We start from the raw sequence: 10,948 nt of genomic DNA on the forward strand, positions 1-10,948 counted from the left end.
CAGGATGTGCCCAATGCCTGTGAAAGTCTCTTAACGTCTCTGGGCCTCCGTTTCCTGAGCATGAAGTGAGAAAATGGGCCTCCAATATCCAGCCTCCTTTCCGGCACTATTATTCCCGAACTCAGTGATCTGAAGTGTCAGGGTGTCTTCCTCTGATCCCTTAAGGGCACCCATCTGCAGGAAGAAGGGTGCCATGGTTGGGGACAGAGAGCAAGGCCTCCCTCCACCTTAGAGATCCATATGCTTGGCAGATGAAATGGCAGGGGCTCTGCTTTGACATCGCGTTTAATGAGGTCAGCATGTGTATGCGTGTCGGTTAATATGTGAGGGAGAGTTCTGGATGCCTGATAGGTCCACCTGTCAGTCACGTTGTTTTCTGTCTGTTAGCCATCACCACCTTTCACACCTCTGTTCCCAGAAGAGCACTGGGCGGCACAGTCGGTTAAACTCACAACCAAGGGCAGGCAAATCAGATCCCCACCCCACTCCCCAGGCTCTTAGAGTCTAGCAAGGATACGGCTGGAACAATTGTGACCACAGAAGGCACCGCTGTGCTAGGAAACCAGAGCATCTGGTATGTCCTAAAAAGGGTTCTGAGGACAGTGTAGGTGAGATGGGCCGTGATATCCGGCAAGGGTGGCAGGTGTGACCTACTCTTAATACGGGCAGCGTATTGCAGACATCGAGGCTCTATTAGGCTGCTGGGGGTGTGGGGGTGTGGTGCCCTGAGGATGTTGAGTCAGAAGGAATGTGGAGGTCTGGTAGCTGAGTCCATTGACAGATGAATGGATAAAGAATATATATATGCACAATGGAATAGTACTCAGCCATAAAAAAGAAGGAAACAATGCCATCTGCAGCAACACGGATGGACCTAGAGACTCTCACACTAAGTGAAGTAAGCCAGACAGAGAAAGACACATATCATATGGTATCACTTATATGTGGAATCTAAAAAAAAGAAAAAAGAAAATGAACTTACCTACAAACCAGAAATAGAACCACAGACATAGAAAACAAATTTTTGGTTATCAAAAGGAAAAGGGGAAGGAGGGATAAATTACGAGTTTGGTATTAACACAGACACACTACTATACATAAAATAGATAACTAACAAAGACCTACTGGGAACTGTACTCAATATTTTATAATAACCTATAAGGGAAAAGAATCTGAAAAAGAATATACATATACACACATACATATATACACATATATGTAAATATATATAACTGAATCACTTTGCTGTGTACTTGAAACTAACACACCATTGTAAATCAGCTATACTTCAATCAAAAAATTTTTTTATTATTATTATTTTTTTTGGTCTTTTCTAGGGCCACAGCCACGGTGTATGGAGATTCCCAGGCTAGGGGTAGAATCAGAGTTGTGGCGCCGACCTACACCACAGCCACAGCAACGGCAGCTCTGAGCTGCGTCTGCGACCTACACCGCAGCTCACAGCAACCCACTGAGTGAGGCCAGGGATCGAACACACAACCTCATGATTCCTAGTTGGACTCGTTAATCACTGAGCCACGACAGGAATGCCTCAAAAAATGTTTAAATAAAAAAAGAGGAAAGGGAAAAGGAAGAAACCAACTTTGCCTCCGGACTCCTGCGTATATTGCCATATCCTCACAGAAAGCCCACCCCAAGCCTTCCAGGTAGGTTTTTCTCCTGCTCATTTTACAAATGAGGCAACAGAGACCCAGAAAGCTCAAGCGCTAGTCCCAGGGCCACTGAGGGTCAAAGATCTGACTGGAATCTGAGTCCAGCCCCTCCTCCCTCCATGTCCTCTTTGAAGAGCAGAGGATTCTTCTGCCCAAGGGGAAATACTTAGAAAGCCCTCGAAGCCCTCCCTCCTCTTGCAGGCAGCCTTCTAGGGCTCTCCTAGGCAGAAAGTTCCAGAATCCAAACAAACTCTGCCGGTTCCATTAATGGTCTTATCAGTACTCCCTCACCCAGGACAATCTGATTAAATCCTGCTGCCCTCAGTGAAAGCCGTTTTATAAAAGGCTCCGCTCTCCACAAACAAGGCCTTCCTTGCCAGGCAGGGCCCACTCCCGGCTTCCCAGTCTTCAAGGTCAGGACATGTGACGGAAGGGAAACTTTGTCACTGTCACAGTGGGGAGAGGAGTGGTCAGAGTCCTGCTCAGATGCGGTAACAACTGAAGATTTCTCGAGCCAATACACAGAAACTGAGCCCCAGAGAGCACTGGTTTCTTGATGTTGAGACTCGGGAGGCTGGAAAAGGGCTGCACCTGCTTGGTCTGGACACCAGGAAACAGCTATGGGGAGGGGGAATGAACAGAGGAGATCGGGTGCAGGTGCAACCACACAACCCAGATGGGGACTTGAAACCATTGTCTTTTTTTTTTTTTTTTTTTAATTGGCCATACCTACAGCATATGGAAGTTCCCGGGCTAGGAGGTGAATCAGAGCTGCAGCTGCTGGCTTTACACCTCAGCTCACAGCAATGCCAGACCCCCTTTCTTTTTTTAATCTTTTTAGGGCCACACCTGCAGCATATGGAAGTTCCCAGGCTAGGGATGGAATCCGAGCTGTAGCTGCCGGCTATAGCCACAGCAACTCAGGATCCGAGCCACATCTGTGACCTACCCGACAGCTCATGGCAATGCCAGATCTTTAATCCACTGAGTGAGGCCAGAGATCAAACCTGCATCCTCATGGATACTAGTCAGATTGGTTACTGCTGACCCAAGACGAGAACTCCAAACCCACTGTTTTTTAATAAAAATCACACACCTGGTCTTAGGACTTACTGCAGTTCAGGTTCTTTACGTCTCAGCACAGAAGGAATTCAACACGAGGCAAAGTGACAGGTAAGTAGATTTATTGAGAGAGATGGACAGAGATAGGTGAAATCAGATTAAAATAAACACAGAGCAGGAGTTCCCATTGTGATGCAGTGGTTAACGAATCCGACTAGGAACCAAGAGGTTGTGGGTTCGATCCCTGGCCTTGCTCAGTGGGTTAAGGATCCGGCGTTGCCGTGAGCTGTGGTGTAGGTTGCAGACGCAGCTCAGATCCCGTGCTGCTGTGGCCGTGGCGTAGGCTGGTGGCTACAGCTCCAATTAGACCCCTAGCCTGGGAACCTCCATCTGCTGCGGGAAGCAGCCGTAGAAAAGGCAAAAAGACGACGACAACAACAACAACAACAAACATAGAACGACAATCACTGTGGAAAAACAGTATGGAAATACCTCAGAAAACAAAATATAGAACTACCATATGAGCCAGCAATCCCACTCTTGGGCATATTTCCAGGCAAAACTATGATTCAAAAATATACATGCACCCATATGTTCATAGCAGCACTATTCACAATAGCCAAGACATGGAAACAACCTAAATGTCCACTGACAAATGAGTGGATTAAGAAGATGTGGTATATACATACAATGGAATACTACTCAGCCAAAGAAAAGAACAAAATAATGCCATTTGCAGCAACATGGATGGAACTAGAGACTCTCATACTAAGCAAAGTAAGTCAGAAGGAGAAAGACATATACCATATGATATCACTTGTATCTGGAATCTAACACATGGCACAAATGAAACTCTTCTCAGAAAAGGAACTCACGGACTTGGAGAATAGACTCGTGGTTGCCAAGGCGGAGGGGAAGGGAGTGGGATGGACTGGGAGTTTGGGGTTAGTAGATGTAAACTATTGCATTTGGAGTAGAAAAGCAATGAGATCCTGCTGTATAGCAGAGGGGACTATATCTAGTCACTTCCGATGGAACATGATGGAGGATAATGTGAAAAAGAGAATACGTATATATGTACAACTGGGTCACTCTGCTGTACAGTAGAAACTGACAGAACACTGTAAATCAACTATAATGGAAAAATAAAAATCATGAAAATAAAATAAACATAGAAGGAAATTTAAATGAGAAAGCAGAGCACCATCACAAGAGCAGGGCATCAATACCTAAGGACACAATCAACAGAATGAAAGATAACCTATGAAATGGGAGAGAAATATTTGGAAATCCGATAAAGAGGGTTTTTTTCCATTTTTTGTCTTTTCTAGGGCCGCACCCATGGCATATGCAGCTTCCCAGGCTAGGGGTCCAATCAGAGCTGTAGCCACCGGCCTACACCAGAGCCACAGCAACGCAGGGTTCAAGCCACATCTGTGACCTACACCACAGCTCGCGGCAACACCGATCCTTAACCCACTGAGCGAGGCCAGGGATCGAACCTGCAACCTCATGGTTCCTAGTTGGATTCATTAACCACTGAGCCATGACGGGAACTCCTGATAAAGGGTTAATATCCAGACTGTATAAAGGACTCCTGCAACTCAACAAAACAACAACAAATTTGATTTTTAAAATGGGCAAAAAGCACCTGAGGGGGTATGCAAATGGCCAACAAACATCAACAGTTGCTTAAGTCGCTAAGCATTAGGGAAATGCAAATCAAAACCACATCACTTCACACTCATTAGGACGGCTGCTGTAAAAAGGAAAATGAAAAGAAAAATAAGCATTGTTGAGGATGTGGGGAAACTGGAAGCTTTGTTGGTGAGAATGTAAAATGTTGCAGCCCCTGTGCAAAATGGGCTTCTCAAAACTGAAGAGAGAATTATCATATGATCCAGCAATCCCACTTCCGGGCATGGCAATGGAATCCTCAAGGGCCAGTCTATCACATGAACAGTCTATAATAAGAACAGAAGTTGGAGTTCCTGCTGTGGCTCAGCGGGATGGACAGTGTCTCTGCAGAGGAAGGGATGAGGGTTCGATCCCTGACCCAGTGCAGTGGGTTAAGGATCCAGCATTGCACAGCTGTGGCCTAGGTCTGTAGGTTGCAACTCTGACTCAGATTCGATCCCTGGCCCAGGGAACCCCATGTGCCTCCGGGAGGCCAGAAAGAAAAAGAATAGAAGAGAGTTTCATTCAGGCCAGACTGAGGACTACAGCCCTGGAGACAGGCTCTCAAAGAGCTCTGAGAACTGTTCCAAGGAAGCACGGATGGTTTGGTTTGTTTTTGATAACTTTTTATTTTTATTTTTATGGCCACACCCACAGTATATGGAAGTTCCCAGGCCAGGGATTGAATCCAACCGACAGCTGTGGCAATGCTGGATCTTTTCACCCACTGTGCCAGGCTGGGGATCGAACCCTCACCTTCACAGTGACCAGAGCTGTTGTAGTCAGATTCTCAACCCATCGCCCACAGTGGGAACTCCCAGCACTGTTTTATAACTTGTCAGAGGTAAGACCATCAAACATGACAGAGGTATATTCCTTCGAGTTTTCAGAAAAGACAGATCAGAGCATCATAGCAGGTATGGCTTTGATGCCTGGGAAGAGAGCCTTATCATCGAAGAAATACCACCAGCATTGGTGTCCCGGGAAGGGAGGTATTACGTCTATATTTAAAAATGGACATTCTTTTTTTTTTTTTCTTTCTTTTTAGGGCCGCACCCACAGCACATGGAAGTTCCCGGGGTAGCCATCAAAAGCAGAGCTGCAGCTGCCGGCCTACGCCACAGCCACAGCCATGCCAGGTCTGAGCCGCTTCTGTGACCTACTCCACAGCTCATGGCAACGCTGGATTCTTAACCCACTGAGTGAGGCCAGGATCGAACCCACATCCTCATGGATGCTAGCTGGGTTCTTAACCCGCTGAGCCACAATGGGAACTCCAAAAATGGAATTCTTTACTTCCAGACAGTGCACCTTTTGTTGCTGTTGTTGCTAATGGTTAAAGGAGATGTCCAACGTCTCTATAATGGGCCACAAAACAGGCACGAAGTTTTATGTTAAATCGTGTATAAGCCAAAATGACTGCTCCATACTTCAATAGATGGAAATTTCCTCCATCAGGTGTATCCAAAAGAGTGGAAATCAGGGTCTCAGAGAGATACTTGCACAGTCAGACTCAAGGCAGCATCATTCACAACCACCAAAAGGTAGAAGCAATCCACGTGTCTATCCGTGGATGAATGGATAAGCAAAATGTGGCGCGCACACACACACACACACACACACACACACACACACACACACACAATAGAACGTTATTCAGCCTTTAAAAGGAAGAGAATTCTGACACATGCCGTAACATGGATGAGCCCTGAGGACATTATGCTAAGTGAAATACTCCAGTCACGAGAAGACAAATACCGTATGATTCTGCTTTTACGAAGCATTTAGAGCCCTCGAGTGTCATAGAAACAGAAAGTAGAACGGCTGTTGCCAGTGGCTAGGGGCGGGGAGAACAGGGAGTTATTGCTTCATGGAGATAGAGTTTTAGTTTTGCAAGATGAAAAAGCTTCTGGAAGTCAGCTCCACAACCATGTGATTAGATTTGATACAAAACTATAAAGTTAAAATGGTTAAGATGGTAAATTTTATGGTTTTTTTTTTGTTTGTTTTTTAGGGCTGCACCCGTGGCATGTGGAAGTGCCCAGGCTAGGGGTCAAATTGGAGCTACAGCTGTAGGCCTACACCACAGCCACAGCAACTTGGGATCCGAGCCACGTCTGTGACCTACCCCATGGCTCACAGCAACGCCAGATCCTTAACCCACTAGAGTAAAGCCAAGGATTGAACCAGCGTCCTCATGGATACTAGTCAGATTCGTTTCCACTGAGCCCATGATGGGAACTCCCCCCCCCTTTTTTTTTAATCATAATTTTTAACAAGAACTGGGCATGAAGATTTGGAAGAAGAGGGACCAGCCCGCTGCTTGGTAGTGCAAGGAGGGTCTTGCTGATTGTCTCTAACTGGGTCTCAGGTCCCTTTTGGTATCAGACCACTCCCTGGATCCCTGCTCAGCCTTCAGCAGCTGGAGCACATGGACAGGGTCAGTTCTGAAAGGGTGACTCCCTATCTCCTCTTTATTAACTTCTTTTAAATTGAAGTATATGTGACTTACAAAATTATATTAGTTTCAGCTGTACAACATAGAGATTCAATATTTTTATAGATTGTATATATAAGCAATGAGATCCTGCTGTATAGCCCTGGGAACTATATCTAGTCATTTATGATGGTGCATGATGGAGGATAATGTGAGAAAAAGAAAGTATATATGTACGCGTGACTGGGTCACTTTGCTGTACAGTGGAAAATTGGCAGAACCCTGTAAACCAGCCATAGTGGAAAAAATAAAAATCATTTTAAAAAAACCCAGAATATTGGCTATATTCCCTGTGCTGTACATAGCTTCCTTGTGTCTTATTTATTTTATACCTGGTGTTGGTACCTCTTAATCCCTGTCCCCTATCTTGCCCCTTCCCCCACCCCTCGCCCCCCCCTGCTAAAAACTAGTTTGTTCTGTTTCTCTCTGTTTCTGTTCTATTATATTTGTTCATTTTATTTTTTTTTTTAGATTCCACTTATAAGTGGACACACGCAATATTTGTCTTTCTCTGTTTAACTTACTTCGCTAAGCACAATACCTTCCAGTCCGGTCTGTACACATTCTCAAAAATGGCAAATTTTTTTGTTTTTTTTAGGGCCTCACCTGCAGCATGTGGAAGTCCCCAGGCTAGGGGTGGGATTGGCGCTGTAGCCTCTGGCCTACACCACAGCCACAGCAACTCAGGATCCAAGCCGCTTCTGAAACCTACACCACATCGCATGGCAGCAATGGATCCTTAACCCACCGAGCGAGGCCAGAGATCGAACCTACAACCTCATGGATGCTAGTCGGGTTCGTTACCACTGAGCCATGATGGGAACTCATTCTTTTTTATAGCTGAGTAATATTCCTGTGTGTGCATGTGTGTGCGTGTACGTGCACGTACATACACAAATCCATCTTCTTTATTAATGATACTTGCTATTTGTTGTCTTTTTGACAATGGCCATTCTGACAGGTGTGAGATGATACCGCATTGTGTTTTAATCTGCATTTCCCTGATAACTAGCAATGTCGAGCATCTTTTCATGTTTTTTTGGTTATTAACTTTTTATCTAATATATCATTGGTAAGTAGCTTCTCCCATTCCATAGTTGATTTTTCCTTTTATTAGTAGTCTCCTCTTCACAATCCTTTTTTTTTTTTCTCCTTTTTTGGTCACATTTACAGCATATAGAAGTTCCCAGGGCAGGGATCGTGTCTGAGCTACAGCTGTAATCCATGCTGAAGCTGGGCAATGTCAGATCCCCAACCCATTGTCAGAGTCCCAACCCAAGGCCAGGGATTGCACCCACACTGCTGCAGAGACAATGCCAGATTCTCTAATCTGCTGTGTCACAGAGGAAACTCCCCTCTTTACAATCTTTTTTTTTTAATTACAGCCTCTCCTGCAGCATATGGAAATTCCCAGGCTAGGGGTCAAATCAGAGGTGCAACTGCCAGCCTACACCACAGCCACAGGAAGGCGGGATCTGAGCCACATCTACAACCTACACCACAGCACATGGCAACATGGGATCCTTAACCCACTGAGCAAGGCCAGGGATCGAACTTGCATCCTCATGGATACTAGCCAGGTTTTGTTACCTCTGAGCCATGATGAGAACTCTCCCTTCTTTACAATTTTCATGGTAGTGAAAACCCATTCACTTCTTTGCCTTGTGGCCTGACCAATGACCTTCTATCTGTCCTGTTTGAAGATCCAGGGACCAGCTTCAGAACATGACGGAAGGCGGGCTCGGCTCTCTGGTATGGCACCTTGTAAGTTATCCCGTGGGCATCACATCCACCCAGCCATTCATCCACCCACCCATCTATTCACCCACTTACCCATCCAACGTACTTGTTGAGCAGCAGCTCAAGAGCTGAAGAGGTGCATATGGATGGTCATACAGACAGACCTCAGCTTCATGGAACTTGGGGTGGGGGAAGTAGACAGGTTATCAGGAGAATGAAATGCAGTGTGATCTGTGCTGAGATAGAGTGAGTCTTCTAGCACTTAGCAGGGGACTTGTTCCAGTCTGTGAGAAGATTTCACAAAGGAAGTTTAGTCTTGGGCTGAGACTTGAAAGGTTAACAAGATGTAACCAGTAAAGTGGGGAGCGAGACTCAGGGAGAATAGGCCTGAGAGAAGCCGGGGCCCAGAAGACAGCTCCCTGGAGGTCTTAGAACGTGCAGTTGAGGATCTGAAAACAGTTGCATTAAGGCGGGAGTGGCGAGTGCCACGCAAAGGGGGACAGCAAGGCATGGATTCTGCGCTGCAAGGTGCTGTGGAGGGTGGTGTGAACAAAGTGAATAAGCGGGGGTGAGACAAAGTGAGTGACTCAGTGTGAGAAGCCATGGAAGACGGGGGAGATCAGGGGCCCTGGAGTCAGATTCTGGGTGAATGAGATCCTTGGCCCCCTACTCAGTGTGGGACCCCTTCCACACCACCCTACTGTCTCCGGGTGAGCCGGCCACCCAGGAGGGGCACTTCCGGTGCTGGGGGAATGCAGCGCCTTCCACCCAGCTCTGTTCTTTCTCTCAGGGAAAGGATTTCTTAAAAACAGCACCAGGGAGTTCCTGCTGTGGCTCAGCGGTAATGAACCTGACTGGTATCCATGAGCATGTGGATTCGATCCCTGGCCTCGCTCAGTGGGTTAAGGATCTGGCGTTGCCTTGAGCTGTGGTATAGGTCAAAGATGCAACTCAGATCTGGTGTTGCTGTGGCTGTGGCAGCTGCAGCTCCAATGTGACCCCTAGCACAGGAAATTCCACATGCTGCAGGTGCAGCCCTAAAAAAAGAAAAAACAAAACAAACAACAACAAAAAAAAAACAGCACCAGTGCACCTCCCTAGCCCTGCTACCTGGTGTCCTCTCTGCATACTTGAGAACATCCCTGCCGTCTTCTTCAATCAAGGCTTTGACTAGATCACCCCACACCGGTCTTCCTTCCTCCAGGCAGGGCAGCCTCAGGTCTTACCAGTCGTTCCTGGTGCCCCCAGCTCTGTCCAGCCAGCCCCATCTTTCCAGGACCACTCGGGCCCAACCTGCTCAGCCCAGCTACCTTAGGGGCTTCTGTCTGAATGCCTGGCCCCGTGTCCAGGTGTGAACTTCCTAAAAATCACCTTTGCGCCACAGCCTCAGCTCCCTCTCCAGCTTATCTGCCACCTGCTCCTGAACTTAAACAGGCTCTTGCGAGCCAGAAACCATCTCCTCTCCCCCCAGGGCCTCCTCAGCTGTTCCCAGATGACCTTCTCAAGGATGATCAATGGCCACAGCGCACTCCTCCCTGAGACGGTGCTGACACCTGTCATTCTCAAGCGCCCTGACAAGGACTGAAGAAGGACAGCCGCAGCACCTGCCATGAGACGTTTGTTCATAGTCCATTAGGAGCCACGGAAACAAAAACAGCTATTTGCAGCATTAACTGAAGGAAAAGGGACAGGGCAAACGAGAATTGGACCAAGCCTGGTCGGGGAGGGTCCTGCCTGTGATTGCCGGGCAAAGGAAATTCCTCGTAATGCTTGTGATGGTGGGAGACCTCCCACCTTTGAGATGAATTAATCCCTGATGGGGCCTGGCAGCTGGGGATGCGATAGCCCCCCCTACCCGGGTCCTCAAAAGAGAGTCAGCAGGAGTCCCAGGAGTCTGTGGCTTTAAAGGGGGCTGTGGGTGCAAAGCAGGGGGTCTCTGTGGAAGCGTAGCCATCTAATTTGGAAATGGTGAGCTTCCCCCCTGCCCCATCACAGGGGCCCAGGGCATGGAGGGCCCAGCAAAAAGCTTGGATGGTCTGGGATGTGCAATGGGTTCTCTCTCAGTTCCTCACAAGCTGCGTGGCCCTGGGTAAGTAACTTGGCGGCTCTGGGCCTCTATCACAGGGTTGGTGTGGAGAGCTGGGTACACTGGGCTGCAGGTTACACACGCAGTGGATGCCATTCCCCCTTGCAATGCCTGAGCTGCAGGCCAAGGAAGAGCCCACCTCCAAGGCGAGACAGAATTGTCTTGAGTCTCAGAAACCCTTTGTCCTTCCCCGGGCTGGCCCTGAGCCAGTGA

Source organism: Phacochoerus africanus, chromosome 14 (genome assembly GCF_016906955.1).
Source record: "Phacochoerus africanus isolate WHEZ1 chromosome 14, ROS_Pafr_v1, whole genome shotgun sequence".
NCBI lineage: Eukaryota > Metazoa > Chordata > Mammalia > Artiodactyla > Suidae > Phacochoerus > Phacochoerus africanus.